The sequence below is a fragment of the Mesoplodon bidens genome (genome assembly GCF_964165515.1).
Source record: "Mesoplodon bidens genome assembly, chromosome: 3".
Lineage (NCBI taxonomy): Eukaryota > Metazoa > Chordata > Mammalia > Artiodactyla > Ziphiidae > Mesoplodon > Mesoplodon bidens.
In genome coordinates, this window is record NC_138178.1 from 972860 (window position 1) to 996627 (window position 23768).

Here is a 23768-nt window from a genome sequence, read left to right on the forward strand (position 1 = left end):
TTGGAAGTTTTAGCCACAGCAATCAGAGAAGAAAAGGAAATAAAAGGAATCCAAATCGGAAAAGAAGAAGTAAAGCTGTCACTGTTTGCAGATGACATGATAATATACATAGAGGATCCTAAAGATGCTACCAGAAAACTACTAGAGCTAATCAATGAATCTGGTAAAGTAGCAGGATACAGAATTAATGGACAGAAATCTCTGGCATTCCTATATACTAATGATGAAAAATCTGAACGTGAAATCAAGGAAACACTCCCATTTACCATTGCAACAAAAAGAATAAAATATCTAGGAATAAACCTACCTAAGGAGACAAAAGACCTGTATGCAGAAAACTATAAGACACTGATGAAAGAAATTAAAGATGATACAAATAGATGGAGAGATATACTATGTTCTTGGATTGGAAGAATCAACATTGTGAAAATGACTCTACTACCCAAAGCAATCTACAGATTCAGTGCAATCCCTATCAAACTACCACTGGCATTTTTCACAGAACTAGAACAAAAAATTTCACAATTTGTATGGAAACACAAAAGACCCCGAATAGCCAAAGCAATCTTGAGAACGAAAAATGGAGCTGGAGTAATTAGGCTCCCTGACTTCAGACTATACAACAAAGCTACAGTAATCAAGACAGTATGGTACTGGCACAAAAACAGAAAGATAGATCAATGGAACAGGATAGAAAGCCCAGAGATAAACCCATGCACATATGGTCACCTTATCTTTGATAAAGGAGGCAGGAATGTACAGTGGAGAAAGGACAGTCTCTTCAATAAGTGGTGCTGGGAAAACTGGACAGGGATATGTAAAAGTATGAGATTAGATCACTCCCTAACACCATACACAAAAATAAGCTCAAAATGGATTAAAGACCTAAATGTAAGGCCAGACACTATCAAACTCTTAGAGGAAAACATAGGCAGAACACTCTGTGACATAAATCACAGCAAGATCCTTTCTGACCCACCTCCTAGAGAAATGGAAATAAAGACAAAAATAAACACATGGGACCTAATGAAACTTAAAAGCTTTTGCACAGCAAAGGAAACCATAAATAAGACCAAAAGACAACCCTTAGAATGGGAGAAAATATTTGCAAATGAAGCAACTGACAAAGGATTAATCTCCAAAATTTATAAGCAGCTCATGCAGCTCAAAAACAAAAAAACAAACAACCCAATCCAAATATGGGCAGAAGACCTAAATAGACATTTCTCCACAGAAGATATACAGACTGCCAACAAACACATGAAAGGATGCTCAACATCTTTAACTCATTAGAGAAATGCAAATCAAAACTACAATGAGATATCATCTCACACCAGTCAGAATGGCCATCATCAAAAAATCTAGAAACAATAAATGCTGGAGAGGGTGTTGAAAAAAGGGAACACTCTTTCACTGCTGGTGGGAATGTGAATTGGTACAGCCACTATGGAGAACAGTATGGAGGTTCCTTAAAAAACTACAAATAGAACTACCATATGACCCAGCAATCACACTACTGGGCATTTACCCTGAGAAAACCATAATTCAAAAAGAGTCATGTACCAAAATGTTCATAGCAGCCCTATTTACAATAGCCCAGAGATGGAAACAACTTAAGTGTCCATCATCCGATGAATGGATAAAGAAGATGTGGCACATATATACAATGGAATATTACTCAGTCATAAAAAGAAACGAAATTGAGTTATTTGTAGTGAGGTGGCTGGACCTAGAGTCTGTCATACAGAGTGAAGTAAGTCAGAAAGAGAAAAACAAATACCATATGCTAACACATATATATGGAATCTAAGAAAAAAAAAAGATGTCATGAAGAACCTAGGGGCAAGACAGGAATAAAGACACAGACCTACTTGAGAATGGACTTGAGGATATGGGGAGGGGGAAGGGTAAGCTGTGACAAAGTGAAAGAGAGGTATGGACATATATACACTACCAAACGTAAGGTAGATAGCTAGTGGGAAGCAGCCGCAGAGCACAGGGACATCAGCTCGGTGCTTTGTGACCGCCTGGAGGGGTGGGATAGGGAGGGTGGGAGGGAGACACAAGAGGGAGGGGATATGGGAACATATGTATAACTGATTAAATTTGTTATAAAGCAGAAACTAAATAAAAAAATTTAAAAATTAAAAAAAAAATCAGTGGTTGCCAGGGGTTGAGATGTGGAGAGGAATGATAAGACAGAGCACAGAGGACTTTTAGGGCAGTGAATATACTCTGTACGATATTCATAATGATGGATTCATGTCACTGTACATTCGTCCCAACCCAGAGAATGCACACCACCAAGCGTGGACCGTAATGTAAACTACTTGAGTGATTACGACGTGTCAGTGTAGGGTCTTTGACTGTAACAGATGTACCTTCTGGTGGGGAGGCTGTGCATGTAGGGGTGGGGGGTACAGGAGAAATCTCTGTAGCTTCCCCTCGGTCTTGCTGTGAAACTAAAAGTGATCTAAAAAAATTAAGTTTGAAGAAAAAATTAAATGTGCTTAATTCAGAAAGACACAAAGGTGCTCACAAACAATTTCTAAGCAAAGGGGATTCAAGCCATACCTCCCAGGTGCTCCCTGCAGATATGCAGCCTACCCTTTCCCCGCGGAATATTTCACTTAAGTACAGACAACGGTCATAGACTCTGAAACCCATTTGCTTTATCTGAGAAGGTAAACTAACAGGTGATGTGGCCAGAGAATCTGTAACATGTCTAGGGGACTTCCTGACAACACCCGCCAACATCACACCAACGAACAAGCCAGTAAAACTTGGTCTGTCCATAAAACATGATACAACGATGCTGTGCTCAGGCTAATCTGGCTTGATCCAGGAGTGTATTTTAAAATAGCTAGTGGGACTTCCCTGGTGGCGCAGTGGGTAAGACTCCACGCTCCCAACGCAGGGGTCCAAGTTTGACCCCTGGTCAGGGAACTAGATCCCACGTGCATGCCGCAACTAAGGAGTTCACAAGCCTCAACTAAGGAGATCACAAGCCGCAACTAAGACCCGGCACAGCCAAATAAATAAATAACAAAAAGATTTTAAAAAATAAAATAAAATAGCTAGTATAATGTATGATCTACATATCCTTTAAGACGCCTCCCTAAATACTGCTTCTTTCAAACAAGACTTTAACAAGAACTTTGTGAGACATACACAAATCCATCTGCCCTGACAGAAGTCTGAGGGCAGGGCTAAGATTCTCCCATAGAGCTTGGGAGCAAGAACAATGCCCTTGTGAATAAAAAGCCCAGGCACCTCAGCTTCAGGGCAGCTGAAGGAGGCGTGGTTAAGACTCACCTCTGACACTCAGGCCGACTAACGAATGAGCAAGGTTCTCACCCACGTAGCTTGACTCTGAGCATTTGAGTCAGAAAAACACCCAAGATATGAATAACCAGACATCTTCAGCCAAACTAAAATGCACCTCTAGATTCATGGCTTAATCAACGCTTCTTCCTGTTACACAAACCAAAGAAAATTATTTGTAAAGTATACTCAAATATACTCAAATACACCTGCTATTTACACAGGTGTGTCCAACTTGTGAAAACTCATGGGCACTTTTCTCTATGTGGCCTACTTGTAAAATTTTTATCTATATCTGTACATACATTAAATATGTATGATGGAAATTCACATACATATATGTGCATATATATATATAAAATAATTAACAGAGGTAATGTCAGGTACTGATAGGTCCTCAAATAATGCAAAGTGGTGACATTTCAAGGAATTGCTATTTGCAACCATCTAACAGCTGGAAACACCTTCCAGAAAATAATTTAGTTCCAGTAGCAACTGCTGATGAGTCATCAAATACAGGGAAAGGCTTCCCTCCACTAGATTTCATCTTCTCATTAACTGAATCTTCATGAAGATTTGCTTGGATTTTAATGTTGTATATACTTTTACTTTTAGGAACACATGGACATTTTTTTAAAAAGAAAGAAAGAAAGAGAATTGCAAGGCGAAAGGCTACCAGGACACTGATGCCTGGAGGTGCCGGAGCAGTTTCAGGTGTTTCACACACTTGTTAAATCTTACTACCTACCACTGCCTCCTATGAAAAATAATGGTTTTGTCGTCAGCCAAGTGAAACAACCCACAGTGTCATTTTATGAACAAAACTACCTGGTGTAAATGGTTCTAACGTTACCTGGAGCAGCCTGAAAGAGACTGGTAAGTCAGTGCCACCTAAATTAACCAGGAGTCTTTTCTATATCATCTGGCACAATCACAGAAGAATTCTATCAATTCTATCAATCATTCAGATCGATGCATCTGTCCAGATTTCTTAGGTGGACCCTTTACTGGTACAGCTTATAAGGTAACAGGAAACATCCATAAGCAGTTACCCAGCACAGTAGGAAGAGCAACCTCAATGAGATACAAAAGCCCACCCACCTTCACACCCAGTTCACTCACCCACACCCACCTTGGCGCTTAAGGGATCAGCATGAGGCGCCTACGAAAGCTCAGAGTCTAAAAGTCTTCTGTCTCCTTAAAGACAAACGGCATCCAGAGGGCGAAGGCAAAATGCAAACGCAGTGAAAGCAGCTCCTCTCCACCAGAACACAGCACTCTCTGCATTCACAGCTAAAGCTCTGCACTTGTTAGACCTCACAGATCTTTATTCCCATCCCCCGCACAAATACCAGAAGCCATAGAGATACAGATCTCAGAACTCCGGTGAGAAAGCGCGACATCTGGAGTCACCAAGGCTCCCTAAGCTCTGCCGCATACTCTTCAACAATCAAAAGCCTTTCACACAACATTAACACCATGGAAACAAAATAATACAGTTACATACAATAGGCCAGTTTTCTAATGGCCTCTCAATGGACCCGAACTCTTCAGCTCTACAACCAGTGATAAAACCGGTTGACAGCACCATCACAGCCATGCATCGCATCCAGTGCTCATGCAGGGTCCACGCCACACGGACCCAAGGGTCACCGCTCTGCCCCAGAGCCTGCCTGGACAACCTCGTCCCTGCTTCCTGCTTCCAAAAGGGAAAGAGACCTGCCTTCCTGTAAAACTCAACCGTCTTCCTCACCACGCCCTGCCAGTTTCTGCACGCCTTCAAATCCTACACCATAAATAGTCAGCCAACACGGCTACCCTCGCTATTTGCCTTTCTAATCATGCTCCACTGTGCTTTGCTCAATTTTTAGGTAGTTTATCCTTAGACATTAAAGTCCCAAGAGGAAAACTGGATATTCTTCTTCTTTGCATCTGCCCAGAGCTTAACGTTGTAACTTTTAAATAACAGGTACTCAACAAATCTCTGCGAAACAGTCAGCCAAAATCGTTAAGTTCCATACCTAAAAGGTATCGTTGAACCTGAAAACGCGGCCACTAAAGAATAACAAGTTTGGCTGCAACTGTCACCTGTAAGCGGAATCTCTAGTCCTCCCCCCGGCCTCCCCCAGCCCAGGACCCAGAGTGTGACCAAGAGCCACCCTCGCTTCACGCGCAGAGGCCCCCTCCGAGTCAACACGTTTAAAACTGAACGTCTTTCCGCTACTTCCCAAACCTGCCCTGACCCCTGCACCCTGGCATCCACGCAGATGCCCACGCCAGACCCTCAGAGTGGCTCCCTGCCCTCCTACGTCGAGCCAATCACCGCGTCCCGTCATCTTCCTGATGCCTCTGGGATCAGCCCACCTCCCGCCCTGCGCCACTGCAACCGGCCTCACTGTGGACCTACAGCTGCCCCCCAGCAACGCACTGGCTACGGGCAACTAAGGGGCGATCGCTGAACAAAAAGTATGTGCGCGCACGTACACACCCACACACATCTGTCCTAAAAACTCATTAGCTCCCTCCCTACCTGAAAACTGGCTCTTAAAATCTAATCTAAAAATCCAGAATGTGGCTTGAGAAGACCGTGGACAATGTGGCCCCTCCTCCCTACCTCGCCAGCTCGCCTGGGACCGCGCGCCCCTTCACGTTCAGAGCTCCAGTCTCGGATAAACAGCAGGGTCCTACGGTAGAGCACAGGGAACTATACTCAGTATCCTGTGATAAACGGTACTGGAAAACAATATGAAAAAGAATGTGTGTGTAAATATATATATGTGTGTGTGTAACCGGGTCACTTTGCTCTACAGCAGAAACTAACACAACACTGTAAATCAACTAGACTTCCATCAAAAAGATTGAGAAAACAACAAAACAGAGCTCCAGTCTTAAGCACTTCTAGTCTACACCGCGCCAAGCTCTCCCACGTGCACTGTCCCCTCTGCCCGAAACACTGTTCCAGGTCCTGCAGGTGGCCGCGCTCGGCCTCTGTTCAACCACCACTTCTGCAGGGTGAGCCCTGGACTAGTTCCGCTTCCTCTGCTCCAGCTACGACCTGTACCTCCTGTGCCCTGCTGAGCTCACTTTCCGCCCAGCTCGTGTCTGACGGCAGCCTTCCCTTCAAACAAGAGCAGAAACCCCGTCCATCATACACGCCACCATACTCCTGCAGCACAGCTCTGCTGAGTCCACACATATCAACACTCATTCACGTGTGAAGCAGTCCTGGCTAAAAAGAGTGCCACGATTTTTACCCCGAGCATGAATGTTACCAAGTAGCAAGTGTCGCCAAGACGTTATCAAGTACTCAGCAATGGTTAGGCTGCAAGACTAGTTCAAAATAGGGGCCCAGCCCAGAAGGGACTTACAACCGAGACAGGGAAATAGCTTCTACATAAAGGTACTAAACTAACAAGAAGGTATTATATAAAGATAAACAAAATAATCCATTGCTGTAAGCTAGTGTTAAACAAAAGGGGGAAATAAAAACAAAAGAGGGTCTTTGAGTTCGATTATTAAAGAATGGACAGAATATAAACAAAAAGAAAGACATTACAGGTGGAAAACACTGAGGCACCCAATCCTGCGGGTGTATTTACAGGATCCCAGGTTTACAGCATGCAAAGGTCTGGTTGGAAGGAAAGGGGTTAAAGTTCAACGAGACTGAACTGATCACACAACCAGTTTATGGTTTTAGAAGGTGAAAGCTGGATACTTAGAGAGCAGCACAATATGAAAAACAATGAAATCTGGGTAAAGGGATTAAAAACTTGATCTGATTGGGAATAAGTGCTCGAACACTGGACCGTGCCAGCTACCGTACTTCCCAGTGTGTTCTCTGACTTCAAGCCCTTGACAGCCCTCTACCCTAAACACTATTGTTACTGCCTCAGGTTACACATGAGGAAACTGAGTCTCAGAATATTGACAACAGATTCAAGGTCATATGGCTGGCAAGTGATAGAACTGGGGCTTGATCATAGCAACTTCAGAGCCCGTAAGGGTCCACGGGGGAGAAGTCCTCCTTGAAAACAGTGTAATGTGGGCAGTGTTTTTAAATCTGATAACTGGGTACAGGGGACACCGAAGGCTGCATATTCAGCAAAGCAGCAGCCGCAGTGAGCTAAGTCAGAGGTGAGCAGACTTAGACCAGAAGGACAGTAGTGCCATTAGAACACAAGAGATCAGTGCAGTAGAATGTCGGGGGGGGGGGGGGGGAGGGGGGAGGGGAAAGCGGATCTAAAAATGAAAAATAGAGACGTTGGAATTCAAAGATGACTCTACAGTTCCTAATCTTAGATATGAAAAGGACAGTGATGCCATAAACAGGAATTGGGTACATTTAAAAGTGGACCTGCTTTTCCACTTTAGTCTTTGCATGAGGTCAAGATGAGCGATTCACGTGCAACGTCCACCAGACAGTGGGGACAGTGACATCGGAGCTTGTTGAGAAGAACAGGCGAGATTCATATTATAAGTACTAATGTTATATTTAGGTATACTTCTCAAACCAAAGGAAACATGTTCTAATATTAAAAAAACTAACAACTGTTAGCCAAAAAAAGGGAAAAAACATTTAATAACACACTTCCCCACACAATCCCACCTTCCCTAAGCGGCCCTAGCAACAGCGGTTCTACATGTGTCAGCTCAAGACAAAACTCCCAGCCACCCACTCATCCCCTACTAACGATTCCACACCCAGTGCAGTATCTTTGCAGCATCTTTTTGAAACACAGAATATTGAGACCATCTGCTGAAGTACATGTGGAAATTTTAGCCACAAATTAGGCTTTCAACTTACTAATGGTAGCAATTTTTTAAAATTCTAATCAATTTAAGGCATTACAAACAAATAAGGATTTCTATTAAATATCAGGGAACCAATGATGGATTTCCATTAGCAATTTTAGGTACAAACAGAAGACATCTGCAGACAATACAAAAAATTAGAATTGAAAATGTCATCTGATCTCCGTGTCTCCATGCTCCGTGTCTCAAAACAGACAATTTTTTAAAAACAAGTAACAGAACAAAACATGCAGTATATCTTTTCTGCTGATGATCATTTTAACATCGTATACGCCCTTAAAAGGATAGAAACATCCATATGTAAAAGCACATTTAGAAAAAGATGGAAGGATACAAATTCATATTAGCAATTGCTTGTGGGGAAGAAAAGGCAAGAGAACCGGGAAGGGCAACAAATTATGCTTCAACTTTATCTACACTGTTTCCTTTCTTTCATTTAAAACAAATCTGAAACAAATATGCCAAAATGTTAACATCTGTTAATCTGGGGTGAAGGTCATATGGTATTTACCTGGTCTCTCCGCCATTCAGTATTTCTGAAATTTTACCCAAATTATTCCAAAGAAAAAAAGGATCCAACCTCTCACCTAATGAAAATACCACACAGAGCACATCTGACCTGTCTTGCCTGGATGACCCAGCTCCACTGGGTGAAACTCACTTCACCAAGCAGCCAGCTTCTATTTGGGACGTATTTCTTGAAACACAAGGGACTAATTAGCAGGTCTGAACCCTGGGCTCGGTACCCTGAAATTCCTCTATCTGGTGGGCCTTAATCACGGCTGAGTCCTCAGCGGCGACAGCTAGGAAAGAGCACTGGCCTCCGTGTCTCCTCGGGGAGCTGAGCGGAAGATTCCAGAAGGAAGAAGAGGCTGCTGGAGACAACTCTGGATAAATGCCCTCCCCACCCTCCCCCCTCCCTCCCCCGTCCTCCTCCCTCCTCCAAGGCCCCGCCAGGTGCCTGGCAGCACAGGGGCAAACCTCTGGAGCAACGTCCTCATTTGCTCACTATGAGACAACACAGCGCATTCCAGAGGAGAGCCATGCATTCGCTCCGCCCTCCCTCAACCCCAATGGCAGCAGCGAAGCAAGGCGAGGGCGAAGCCCCGCCCTCAAGGACACATTGCCTCCTTTCAGTCTCTTACTCTTAGAATGCCTCCCCCATCAAAGCCAAGGAAATTCAATCCTACCCGTAGCAAAACGATCCCGTAAGACTATCATGACGTAGGATGTGGTGCAGGTCAGGCCACCTGAATGGACAAAGGCCCGGGAGCCCCGGCTTCCCCACTGCGCCCAGAACACAACAGGGGCTGGCACGGCTGCGTCCAGGTCAGCAGGGATTCCAGACAACAAGGAACAGATGAACTCGTGCATCTTACAATTCCCCCCACTTTTTTTTTTTTAACCAACAAGGGATTCAGTTTAGCCACTGCCAAGATCCCTTAAACTAAGAGAACAAAAATACATCAAAAGGAAACACTACTGTGCACCCACTCAACACTTGTGAGTTTTCGGAAGACTAAGACACAAAGAGGCAATACAGTGATGCTGCAGCTCACATCTCCGGGAGCGAAATTCCTTTTAACAGGGTTTAGGCATAAAGGAGACAGGTGGGGTGTCTAGTGCTCTGGCCTCTAGATTAATAACAGCAACAGAGTAATGCAGCTTCTTAGACTCTGGACCTCTAAAGGCAGGCCAGGGCCCAGCCAAGACAGGGGCTGAGGCCCGAGGCCTGAGCACCTCCGACCAGGGAGCCCTGCACGCAGCAAGGTCACGATTGTCCGTGACAGACGGGGGGCACTTGCAGCAAATCCAGGATGTCAGCACAGACAGCACAGAGGACGATGCACGTCCCGGGACACGGTCCTACATGTGACCAGAGTAGGGGGCGGGTGAGAAAGAATAACACGTGGGCCTAAATACGACAGGCTTTGAAAGTCCCAGTGTGGGAGAGCCAAAGGATGGATGGCAGACCGTGCGGGCGCCGCAGCTCAGAACATGGGGAGACCGTGAAGGGCAGGGCAAGCCGTCACAGCCACCCGCACGGGACACCAGGCGGATGAGCCCTCCGAGGCGGCGGTGGCAGCAACAGTGCCACGCAACACCGGGAAGGAAGACGTGAGGGCATCTGCTCGCTGACAGAGGGCAGAGACGGGAAACCTGCCCTGCAGGGTCTCCGACCACACTGCTGATTAACAAGGAATAGCAACTGCCGCTTGTGGACCTTCGACTGGTGCCAGACGCGACACCAAGGGCTTTCGCCACCCTCGCTTGAGGCAGGCACTGCCGCCAGCCGGCTTCAGGTAAGAAAACGGAGGCTTCGAGTAAATAATGTGCCTTCGCTCATAAGACCAGCAACGAGCAGAGCTGGAATTTGAATCCAAAAATGTTTAGAATATTATTCAGCCTTAAAGAAGAAGGAAATCTGGCCACGACGATGTGGATGAACCTGGAGGATCTTGTGGTACGTGAAACAGGCCAGTCACAGGCAGAGATGCTCCATGGCACTGCTTCTGTGATCAATCTAAATAGGTAGACTCACAGGGCAAAGAGTGGGGCGGGGGCTCCGGGGGCTGGGGGCAGGGTGACGCGGGAGGCGTGAGACAAAGCGTACAGAGTTTCAGTTGTACGAGATGAAAGTCCCAGAGCTTTGCACAGCACAGCGCCTACAGATACAGCACCACGAGGTATTCTTAATCTGCTCAGAGGGCAGATCTTTGTCAATATTCTCACCACAAAATAATAATACAGAGGGCAGGAAGAAGCTTTTGGAGGTGCTGGATAGGTCATGACACAGAGTGCACCAATGATTCCTCAGATGTGCACTTCTCTCAAAATGTACACTCATTAAATTGCAGACATCCAGTACGTTCAGCTTTCTGTCAGTCACACCTCAACCAAGTGGTCTACAAAAAAATGTTTCTGTTTTACAGTCTACATCCTTAACCATTAAGATATATGTATATGGCCTTAAGGTTTTCAGTGACCAGGACAATAAATATCAACTAAACTAGGAAGCGAGTTGGAGAAACAGACTCTCCAGGACACAGGAGGCTGGAGGTATATTCACCATCCAGAACATCAGCCCGGCAGCCTCCCGAGGAGGCTTCTGGCCTTGAAGAAGCTACATTTAGTTTAAAAAATCGTAGAACCCAGTGTTTATGCACATTCTCGTAAAAGGAAGTACTCGATTGTCCCCGCAGATCTGCTGGAAATGCGACGTAAGCCCTGACGTTGTCGCGGGCAGATGCGTGCTTCACTGGGAACCACAGGCCAGAGAAAGGAATTCCAGCTCGTGCTGCCTCGGCTCAACCTTCTAGTGAGTTCTGCCCCCTTGGCTGATTAAACAGGGATCTGAGGGGAACCCACAGTGGACATGCAAATGCTCTCTTCCTGCCCATGTGTAGACGGCCTGAAAATGTCACAGTCGGTTTCAGAGGGAAGAGCAGCTGAAATCAACGCTAACTCTGAGACATTCAAACATCCAGGGGATGCCACGAAGCAGCTGCAAACCGACTCCCGCAAACGAGGCTCCGGTGGGCTCAGTGGACCCGAGCTCGCTGGAACCCCGGCAGTTTGGAGTCGCTCACACAGAAAGCACGGCCGGAACCCAGACGATGGGCAAAGCCACGCTGTGTGTATGTGTGCGCGTGCGTGTGCGCGCGGGTGTATGTGTGTGCGTGTGCGCGTACGGGGGCAGGGTCTGAAGACAGATCGAGGACTGAAGCCGCTCCCACAACTGAGGAACAGGAGCAAGAAGAAGAGCCAGCAGCAGGAACAGAGAAGAGATGACACCACCTGAGAAGCAGGAGAACTAAGCGCCCCACCCGGCCATTGGCTCACTCAGTCTCCGCCCGAATCCGCATCCAGCCCAGCCCTGCCGCGGCTGCCCCCCAAGTCGCCCCCTCACCAGTGTCCCCCCGCACCGCGTCGGGGCCCTCCCGACCTCACCACGCCAACAGAGAGAATTACCCAGAGCCCACATCCGGCCAGGGCATCTCCACACGGTCCCACAGACTTGCTCTCAAACTGAGGTCTCTTGTGGAGGATGAAGGGTGGGCATAAAAATGACACATCTTCCCGGAATGTCCAGGGTGGCAAGTGACGTTTAACCTATCAGATCCAACATAAACTTCAGAACAATTTTATGCTTGTGGTGGGCTACTCTTTGAAGAGCCCTCAGACTTCTCCCCGGCAAACTTCTGTCACCGAGGGGTGCACTTTGGTGGAAAGTGTAGACTTGTGCTTGTCCAGATTAAGATGAGGAGCCAGAGAAAGAAAGACTGAAGATGTATAAAGGAGAGAAAAATGCCGGTACGAGTTCAGATCACATGATACTCTCACACTATCTGGTCTCTGCTGTTTAGAACAACAGGTGACGTGGGTCTGAATCCAAGCTTTTACCACTTCCCAGTCATGAGACTCAGGGCAAATTATTTAACTTCTCCGTGACTTGGTTTTTTCCCATTTGCAAAATAAAAATGACAATAACTTAAAGGGCTGCTGTAAGAATTAGGCATAAATATCTAAGGAGAGCTAGCTCAGCACTGCCTGGCTTACAGCAAGGGACTGACAAATGGCAGAGATTATTTGTAAACTCCAAGCCTGTCCCAGTCTGCTAAAGCATTCCAAAGCTTTTATTAAGTCCACAACTATTCTCAGACAGGAAACTGTCTATTCTGATAAGCAGTCCCGCCCTACCAGTCACAGTCTGTCCCTGAGGGATATCTTAGGGTCCAAATGCAAAAGAGTGTATTTAATCACCCAGTTCTGTAGTCCTCTGGAGATCAGAAACACGGAGGACACCAGAAGCCAAATCAAAATCACTTTGGTTGTCGTCTACAAAGTGTAAGACACTGCACTGAAAACAAGTTGACAAATCTTAGTCCCGAAACTATGTGCCTCAGTAATGCAATAAAGCACTTTGCTGAGGATACCAATCTGAAACACACACGAGAGGACAAACCAGTGAATGAAGAACATCCCACTGCTGATCATGGGTGTGAATCAGTGCCCGGGGAGGTTTCACAAAGGTACAAATATTTATATAACCTTTTGTCATCTAGGTACTAAGTAGCGTGCATTCAGCAATCACTCAAATGATGAGAAGGAATGCAGGGAGGAAAGAGCAGCTAAGAACCAGCCTGACCTGAAGGAGAAGGACCTGTTCCAAGCCACAGTCGGCACCCGCAGGAATCTGGGTGAAAGCCTGCAGGTCAGGACTGGAGGCATCTGCCTCTCCTTTTTTTCTCACCCGAATCCAACAGATACTGTAGTTCCATTTAACTTGCTCCTCAGATAATCAGTTTTACCTACTGCTTTGGTTTTTCCAAAGAAAACTTTATCTTCTATCATCCATTTCTCAGCATTATAAGTTTTTAAGGGGGAAATACTGTAACCCACAGAATGCCAGTGACAAATGTATATAAACGGTCAACTTTTCACCTATTTTACTGCACCAGCAGCACCTTCAAGGCAGGATGCCTTATACACTTTCAAGTCTGCTCTCAGAACACGATGTAAGATACGTAAAAGGATAATTACATGCAATAAGTACATTATTCTAGAGGCAAGAAAAATCTTGGTTTAACTCAAAAAAATTCCAGTTCCTTTAACAGCACCAAGATGTGTCTACTATTATAGTTCATTTCAAATGAGTTAAGCTATTTTAAGAATACAACAAAAGGACATTTCTGTTAATAGTTTCCTTTGGATTTACTTACTTCTACAAACCAGTGCAATTTAGCTTGGTGTTCCAAAGAAAAATGACAGACCAATTTCTTCATCCTGAGCATACTTGAAAACTAATTTTTTCTAATCGAACATTTAAGCTGCCTTTTCTCTACTAACTACATCTCAAATAATATACTTTCCCTTTATTAAAATATCCTAATAAATCAAAAAGGAAGACAGAATGTAAATATCACGGTTTTGCAAACCCCTTTTACTAAAATAATGGATCTAGGCCATGATTAGCAATCACCGTGAACATCACAGAGACAACCAACACTGCCCGAATCCAGCTACCAGTACACTCAACCACCTGTGAAGCAATTTTGGCAAAAAAAAATAGAAACGGAACCAAATCAAGATCAGATTAGCATTTACAGGAAATAAAAGTACAGAAGAACAGGTTAAACCACACATTAAATTGAGAGCATCACAACAGGTTACTACCTGTTCTAATTCTTAATTATGATGTTACCAAGCAAATATATATATTTATTTTTTTTTAAACTTCTGATTTTATTTATTTATTTATTTATTTATTTTGCAGTACACGGGCCTCTCACTGTTGTGGCCTCTCCCGTTGCGGAGCACAGGCTCCGGACGCGCAGGCTCAGCGGCCATGGCTCACACGTCTAGCCGCTCTGCGGCATGTGGGATCTTCCCGGACTGGGGCACGAACCCATGTCCCCTGCATCGGCAGGCAGACTCTCAACCACTGCGCCACCAGGGAAGCTCCCTAAGCAAATATTTTTTGATACACGCACAGGACATTTCTTCCAGGTCTCTTTGTGATCATCTCCATCTAAAAAGATGAGAAAAATCAACCAAGTAATGGCATGTTTGTGGGTGTGTTTACTGCGTTAAGACAGCAAAATGCACAGCTTCGTATACGTCTAGAGTTGCTGATCTCAGAAATACTTGCTTTCCTAGCGTTACTAAATTTTCGTTCACTGGGAAAAGTATAGCCGAGCTGAGCCAAGAAGTGGCAAGGCCCTGCTTCTAAGAAGATCGCTTCAGGAGTAAGTAGGCAAAGAAGCTGGGTCTGGTTCAGCACCGTCAGGGAGACATCAGAACGAGGGGCCGGGCCTCGGCTGCACTGGAGGAGATGCCAGGTGCCAGCTCTTTGCTCTCAGGGTCCAGGAAATCCTGGGACTTCTCAAGAACCTTTCAGGACATAAAAACTATTTGTGTAACAACGCTGAGAGGTTGTGCTTTTCACTACACTGACATTTGCACTGATGATACTCAAGCCAGGGCATGTAAAAACGCTGGCACCTTAGCACCAAGCAGGGCAGGGGCACCAACTGTGCAGGTCAACACTGCAGTCCTCACCAAGAGGAACTCAGGGGGAAAAAAGCACCATTTCACCTAAGAATATCCTTGAAGAAACGGTGAAAACTAACAACTGGGTGAAATCCTGACCCCTGAATGCATGTCTTTTTAATATTCTGTGTGACAAAATAGGAAGTGCACATAAGAACCTGAGCTGTCCACTGCAGAATGACGGTCATCTCGAGGAAAAGAAATTGTGCCAGTTGCTCTATGTGTAAGCTGAACTAGCAGCTTTTTTTATTCCCCATAGAGTAGTATTCTTATATAAATAACTGGAAGACAAAGCTGGGCATCTGGTAAACATTTTCTCAAAACAGAACCCAGTGAGCCAGACGCTTCAAGGAAAACACCTGAAATGTTTGTTGCCAATAATAAAATTCAAGCTTTCAAGCAGAAATTCAGTTTTTGGAAAAATTATACCACCCGCCAGGAACTTTCATGAAAGCTTTCTCCGTACTCACAGATTCTTCTGATGGGCTCACTGGTGATCCTACAAATGGTTGCTGTTGTTTTTTTCAAATGGTATCATAACACATGCCAATATTTGGCAGATTTATGTAATTCCATGAATGAACATTTCCTCAATCATGTATGGGTAAAAAGATTCAAAGTACAAGAAAGACCGATAGATTTAAATGTAACAGAGCGAGAAAACGTTATTGATTGGGGTTCAGCTTCTACTCTGCAACCCAACTCTAAGGAACTACCACTTACAGAGTTTTAGTGTAGGATCAAAGAAAGATTACCTAAAAAGAATACGAAAATAGTCCTCTCTTTCCCAACTGCAGGTCTGTATAAGGTGGGATTATCTTCATATATTTCAGCCAAACAATAAATCACAACAGACTGAATACAGAAACAGATATGAAAATGCAGCTGTCTTTACTAAGCCAGACGTTAAAAGGAGCTGCAAAAATGTAAAACGATGTCACACTTCTCAATTATTTTAATAAAGTTATTTTTCATAAAGAAGTTATTTATGTTAACATATAATGGGGTTATTATTTTTTAATGAATTTTTAAATAAAATTTCTTGTTTGAAGTTCTAACCCAGTAAATATAAACAGATACAACCCACACAGACAAAACATCCTTAATAATTTTTAAGAGTATGAAGTGGTACTGTGACCAAAGGTTAGAAAACAACAGCTGTGAGAACTGGAGTCGAGGTCGTGCTTCTTCAAAGCTCTCAGACGTGACTTTGATTTCTCCTTCGAACAAAGATGGGAGCCCAGCAGGAGCCGGGTGACAGGGAACCCAAACTACTCCCCAGTTACAAGTCAGGATCAGGAAAATGAGTAGGAGGATGGCCTCTGGGGTCCTGCAATGTTCTGTTTCTTCACCTGAATGCTGCTTACACAAGTGTGTTTGCTCTGTGAAAATTCAGTGAGCCTCACACTTAGGACAGATGCATTATATATTTCTAGGTATACGGTGTACGCATTTTTCTAGGTATATCTTACACTGGAATAAAGTTTTTAAAATTCACAGTATAAGATGCATAATGACTTCTGCTTTGTTTTTCCAAACCCACGATGGCTTTCAACTAACCAGGGTCATCACATACAACTTACTTTGGAAAAGCCTGATGAAAATAATTCAAATATTTAATTTAAAAACCTCAGAACAGACAACTGTAACTTCTCAGGGTTAAGAGCTAAATACCATCTAGGTCAGTTTCCTTACGGAGATCAGGAAGAGAGTTCTCTGCTTTTACTTCTCCAGCTTTTCAAACGACAGTGAAGTCACAACGAATTTTTAAAAAATGAAATCAAATACAATTTTAAGAAATGAAATCTCCCAATTAAAGGCAAAACTAAGAATGAATTCCCTTTAGGGTATTAAAGTGATCAAGCGGCCACTATCTCTGCTAATCTTCAACCTATCAGCGCAAGTCTAGACAAACACAGTGAGGCAAGAACACACAGAGAGCAAGAACTGGAAGGAAGTGACAAATGGCCATTATGTAAAGATGAAATCATCATCTTCATGGAACACCCAAAAGACAAGCTAGCCTTTAAAATACCACAGATTGCTCCCCCTGCAAGAAAATTAAATACAGATAAATATGTCAGTGCCAGTTCACAGAAAGGGAAACTCACACACTTAATAAGCATCTGATAAGATACTTAACTGCACTAGTAATCAGAGAATTGCAAATAAGAACAGTAACATATGTGCCCAGACGCTCCATCTGTGGCATCAGGTTAGAAAAAAATTATAAGGTCAGAAATTATCAAGTGCCAGCAAAAATGTTGGGAGTGTAACCGAGCCCAGCCAGCCCAGCTAATAACCCCGCAGGACTCAAGGAAATTACATCTATGCCTGAGAGAGGGTGCTGTGAGGAGAAAAGGGGGAAACGCAGTAAAATAACACGAGAGGCTCTGTAAGGACCAGTAGTGACAGAGGACCACTAACTCAGGTCTGCACACCTGATCTGGGAGAGGGGTCCCCATCTCACACGCCCCTTCACTGAACCAGCAGGTCCCTGTTCACCAGGCACTGCGCCCCTGTGCTGGGGACACAGTAAGGAAGATCAGGTCCCTGCCCTCAGGGTTGACATTCCAGTGAAGGAAACAATAAAGGGGAAACAGATAAAGCTATGGTTAAGCGTGTGATAACTGCTACAATGGAAATAAAATGGGTGACTGTGACAGGAAGTGATGGGAAGGGAGGGGCTACTATCCAGGGGATGGCCAGAGAGAAGAAAGCTCTCAGAGATCCGTGGGAAGAAAGTGAACCAGGCATCCGGCAAGCTTCGGAAAGATTTCCAGGAAATGCACCCAGGGCATCCAGCTCGGTCACCGTTCTCCAGGGGAGACTGCAGATGTTCTGAAGAACATCCAGGTGCTGCCTGGTAACTGAACCCCAAGGAACCCCCTTTAAGATTCCTGTTCTATAAAGTACGGACTACAGTGATTACAGCTAGCGTCCAATATATTTTGACCAAAGAGTTCAAGCTTTTTCGAGGGGGAAAAAGACACCAGCGATGTAAATGTTCTATGTCTCTAAAAATGTTTCTGGAAAATTGTTAGGATCCACAGACTTTCCCTTCACTCATTAAATAGAAGCTGAGTACTCATGTATCCTTCCCATAGCACACGGCAGGGAGATGGGGATAAAGATGAAAGTTTCTGTCCTTAAGGGACATACCTCAACTTCACAAGGTTCAGGATTCTAGGTATTTCATTCACTAGTTGACTCTTATGATTAAAAGCCAGCATTGACTGCACGCTTGCAACCCTCCAGGCCATGTCCAGTTGACTTTTATGATTAAAAGCCAGCATTGATTTCATGCTTGCAACCCTCCAGGCAATGTCCTATGAGTTTTTATACACATTTGAGGTCACATAATACCCCCAACAACATACTAGTACATTATTTCCACTTTAGAAATGAAAAACCAGAGGTAAGAAAGTTGCCTGATGTCAAAGAAGGAATAACGGGCGGAGCAGGGATTCAAAGCCTGGGTTCTTAACCACCACGTTTATATTCCCCCCTGGAATCTTGTCAGTGGTCTTCCCCGGACCAGAAGCATCGCCAACCGTCACCCTGGAACTTATTAGCAATGCATATTCTCAGGGCCCATCCCCAGACCTGAGGAATCAGAAACTGTGGGAGTGAACCAGCCACCTGAGTTTTAACAAGCCCTCCAGGTGATTTTGAGGAATGATAAAGTTTGAGAACCTCAGCCTAAAGTTTTCATACTCAGCTGTATGTATGTTAAAGGTGAAATGACTACCATTTTGAAAATTCCAAAATGCGAAATTGTGACCCTATTTTAAAAAGATCTAAATGATATTAATTCATTTCCTCATTACCCAAAGCACGGCATCTCCTCCCCGCTGGACTCTGTACCCTGATTAGACCGTCTAAAAAATAGTCAACTTTGACGGGCCTTACTGGGAACTGAGCTACATTCCAAACATGAAAGGGAGCACAGAGGTCCAAACAGAATCTTCACAATTTAAATCCCAAGCCACATTAGGAAGAGGAAAAAAAAATATTTTGAATGTCAGCTACAGAAGCTTGGCAAATCTTGGTCCACGGCTCCACAATCCTTTTCATCCCTAGCTCCACTCCAAACTTTTACAATCTCATTTCCACAAACTTCCAAGCGCCAAAAAAAGAAGTTTACAACCCTCAGAAATGTTTGATTCTCATGATTCAAATTGCTGTAAGTATACATAAAGAGGCACTGTCTTGCAAAGAGCAAGTTTTTAATCACGAGTAAAGCTAATCAGAGGCTTTTACTGTACAGACTACAGCAATAAGTGCTAAAGTTTTCCCTGCCCCTTAGCTGGGCCAGCCCTCTAGGGCACCCTACCTGACCCTTCTCTTCTCAAAGTAGTATTTAGACCAGTGCCTTCTTTTGTCGCCAAATCAACTGCCCAATATGAACACCCCAGCTCCATGCGTATTCAAGGTTTCCTATTTCTAATAACGCCTTTTTCCAAAGGGAATGGAAGACCGAGTATCAGAGGTAAGTAGGTTCAAGCACCTACCATAATTCGAGAACCTAACACATGCCCAGTAACTCTCTTAAGCCATTCACTTGCAAACACAAGTCATTCATTTTACCAAGTTCAGGATTCTACTTATTTTACATAAATTTGAAGCCGGCAGCATTAAGCAGCCCGAGGCTGGACCACGGGGCGTCTGTAAAGCTGACTCAGTGCTCCCTGACTCTGAGAAGCCCACACGCAGGCAGCGTTTCCATCCGCCAGGAGGCTTACACAGCCCACCGCCCGGCCACGCTCCCCCAAGGGCGGGCAGCCCCGCCAGGAGCTTCCTTCCAGGAAGGAGCAGCACCTACTTACTTTCCCCTCCCAAACCACCATCAACTCCCCTGAGGACCAGAGCTGGTTCCAAGAAGCAAACTACCAAGGCTCTCCTGCCCACACAAAGCTCAGCGGAACTGGATCATACAGACACACACCAACCGCCTACAGACCTTCTCACCTGAGTGCTTGCGCTGCTTTTTAAAAGTCCAGTGTTTTCCGCAAAACATCTCACAAAATGCAGTCACCCTAACTAGTCCTTACTCTGCACTAACCCTGCCATTTCTAACCCTAAAACGGCACGGCATTCTACCAAAGCCGCGGCTGTGTTTTCTCATTTCCTTTCTGTAACCGCCAGTGACAAGCAATTTAACCAGTAACCAGGCCAGTAACAAGCAAGCTCCCGCCACCCAAGGGAGAAAGAAAGCTCCCCGCTCTTTCCTAAGTGAAGCTGACAACCGTGCTTTCCCAAAAGAATAGAAAGATTTACGAAGTGAGCATTCAAGGAATAAAAACTGTTTTATGTGCCTGGAAAAAAAGATGTTTAACTTAAGTATTCGTTCATAGCAGATATCAAATAATCTTACTATATATAGCCACTTTATCCTACCTCTTCGTTCAAAGAATCAGTAATCTAGGAAGGCAAAGCATAAAGCACGCTCAAACAGCTCATCAGAGTTCACGTAAGATTTCAACAAAACACAAACCATCAAACACAAACCAGTTCAAGGGTACATAAATAAGGACCAATAAATTCACACTCTGTTCTAGGTTCCTGAGCACAGCAAGAACCAGAGAGTTTTTTAGCTGTTGTTTCTAAAATTACTAACAACTTTCCTCACTTTAAATTAAGCTGCCATGTCCTTGCAAATAATCTCATTTAATAAACCTGACTTAAATCACTGATTGCAATTCTGTTTGAATGTCAGTGATGACAGCTGCAGCACATTTGTATCTTTGTCAGTGAAATACTTTTAATAAAAACAAAAAACATCTGATTGAAATCTCCAGTAAACAGCACCCAGTGCACCATCTAGTGGAAGCTGTGTAATGTCCTAATTAAATCTTTTTTGAAGGGTAGAAACCCTGAAAATCACATGGGGGCTACAGGCCCTAGCTAAGAATACAGGTAAATACCCTACAAGCAGCCTAAACTCTTTCCAACTTCCCACACTGCAACAGGTGCTCATCAGAAGAGATCTCACTTTCTGTACAAATTAGCAGATGATAAAGGTTTCTTTATGGAATGTTCTGCTTGGGTGCTAGAAATTTTAATTTGACCAGAGGAGTAAAAATTAAGTAAAGACATTAATGCAAAAACAAAAAATGAGTAAACAGAATCAGAGCCGAACGGAAAAGCCCTATGTAAGGGATGCCTTACATGACAGATAAGTTATGTCAAAATGTACATGTTCCACCCAGCAGAACACCTGCCATGAAAACAAGATGTTGCTTCATGACTAAACAGCTCCATTCAGTAATAAATAAGACATTTCTATGTTCCTGAGGACTACTAAATTTAACATAACCTAATACTCCCTAGGTTCCCCAAGGCTTCACATCATTCAAGGGGACCATCTCAACTACCCATCTAACCCCACTTGCCGTTAACCCCCAAACTCCCTTGAGTTACTCTCATCAAGGAAGAGATGATTTTTACATGTTCGACACTTCTAAATTTATAGTAAAAACTTCCTGAAACAAAATCATAACCAAAATGTGTTACGCTTCAGTTTTACTTACCTTATGAATATTAACTAGTTCAATTCAGAAAGCAGTACTCAAGTCCAATGCTAAGCCAGAGATGCAAACAAAGAAGATAAGATTTTCTAACATGGAAAACCTCCCAAAACTTAAAATAGACATTTTTCACAGAGCACCGCTAGGTTTTCTTACCTGTGTGAAAAAATCACCTTTCTGGTGAAATTCAAACTATCTTAGCAACCTAGGAGGGGGAAAAAAAAAAAGCCTAAGAATATTTTACTTGGAAATAACCATCTCCACCTCTGACTGGTGTACATGGGAATCAAATCGGTATGCAGAAGCTTGCTTGACGGTGGGAACCTTACTGGATCGTGCATTAAACCCATAACAGGTATAAAATAGCAGGAGTCTACAGACCTGGGGCAGAATTCCCTTCATCTCTAGGGCTCTGAGTTTACACACCTGCAAAATGGGCGTGAGGTGCACTACCTGCTTCTGGAGAGTAAGAGGATACCAATATTGATGCAGTGCAGTGAGCTTCTCAATTAAAAGACCCAAATGCAGTGCACCTGGAAGGGAGGCCCTGCTCCAAGAGTCCTCACCATGCCATTTCCGCTAAAACTCGTGACCTTCATTTCACTTGTGAACAAATGGGGAATGAGAAAAAGCTATTACGCAAATCAAAGAAAAGGTAACAGCAATTCAAGGTGCTTTATTACAGGTAAATCACATCACTGTAGTTAACTGCCTAGGACTTGTCTGCAAAGTATTACTGCGTGGGTAGCAGGTGCATCCCTAAAACCTAAAGCCCGGAGGCTGTGCTTAGAAAGGCTTTTTTTTTAATTCGAACGCTAATGTTTAAAAAATAAGAAAAAGAAAACAAATCTCAAGTCTACACCCACCCACGAGGAGAGACAAGGTGCCACCCCCAGACTCTTGCACACTAGCTCGGCATCGCCATCCACGTTCCTCCCCTCGTCCCCACCGCACGGCCCGCATTGCAGCCCAGGCAAAGGTGAGTCACACTGCTGGGTCTACTTGTCACGGAAGAAAAAAAACCCGATAAGTTCACGTTAAAGGCTCTTTCGAATTTTAAAATAATAAGTAATAAGTAAATCATGTTCCTGTCTAAACGCACTGCAAAGCGCCCGTGTCCACGAAGGCTGTAACTCACACCACCTAAGTAAAGACACCTTTCCCGCTTTTAAAAAAAAAAGAAAAAAAAAAAAAAAAAGCCACTCGGCTTATTGCTCCTTATCAGCAGGTCCCCTGCGCCGCGAGCCGGACTGACTCAACTCCGCGTCTCCCCTCCACCTGCAGGGCTCCCCGCCCCCGCGCCCCGCCAGGTGCAGCGACCGCGCGCTCCCGGCGGAGGCGCCCCGAGGCGGGCGGGAGGCTCCGAGAGACGCGGACCTGCCGGCCGCGGCTGAGGGAGAGCCAGGGAGCCCGCCCCGCGCCCGGGCTTGGACTGGCGCTGCAGCCCCGGCGCCCCTTACCTGCTCCGGGCGGCCGTGGCCGCGGGAGGCGCGCTCGGTCCGGCGCAGGCAGCCCCGGCCGAGGCAAGGAGGCTGCGACCGCAGCCGCCGCGAAGGACAATCAGCAGCCTGCGGGCTCGGCACCGCCGCGGCGGGCGCAGGGAGCAGGACACACGAGCCCGGGAGCCCGGCCCCCGCTCCAGCCCCGCAGCCCCGCGGCGGGGCGGGGCCGCGGCTGGAGGGGAGGGGCGGGGCGGGGCCGCTCCGCCCGCGGGGCGAGAACGCGGTGGACGCTGTGTAAGAGGCGCCTGCTGATTGGCTGCGATAGGGGTGCACGTCTCCGATTTGAAGACAGGCTCGCCAGCAGCGCTCCCTCATTGGTCAGTACGTGAAAACAAAGCAGAGCCCTGATTGGGGGCAGCCCTGTAGCTCCTCTCCCCCTACCCCAATCATCGAAGCCCCGCCTCCGCCCGCTCCGCCCCCGGGTGGCTGCAGAACCAGCTGTTTCGTGGACTAGCTAACTGCCTTCCTTAAGGGAACCCCGGATGCCCAGGTTCCTTTGCTAGAAGCGAGCTTCCTTATTCCAAGAGTCTTTGATTTCCGTATGAAC

The 23768-nt window shown here is 45.1% G+C and overlaps 1 protein-coding gene across 6 annotated transcripts in view; it reads right to left on the reverse strand.

Annotated features, from left to right (window-relative positions):
* The window catches only part of MPP7 (MAGUK p55 scaffold protein 7), a 268477-nt gene extending 245140 nt beyond the window's left edge, over positions 1–23337 (reverse strand). For 3 of the 6 annotated variants that reach the window (XR_014015250.1, XM_081226950.1, XM_081226954.1), the window contains exon 1: positions 23180–23337. The gene's annotated coding sequence lies outside the window, so the exon portion shown is untranslated. Of the gene's footprint in view, positions 1–5938; positions 6009–21875; positions 23160–23179 lie in introns of those variants that run through there. The other 3 variants (XM_081226952.1, XM_081226951.1, XM_081226953.1) reach the window with 3 other exon arrangements.
* Positions 23338–23768: the final 431 nt, after the last annotated feature.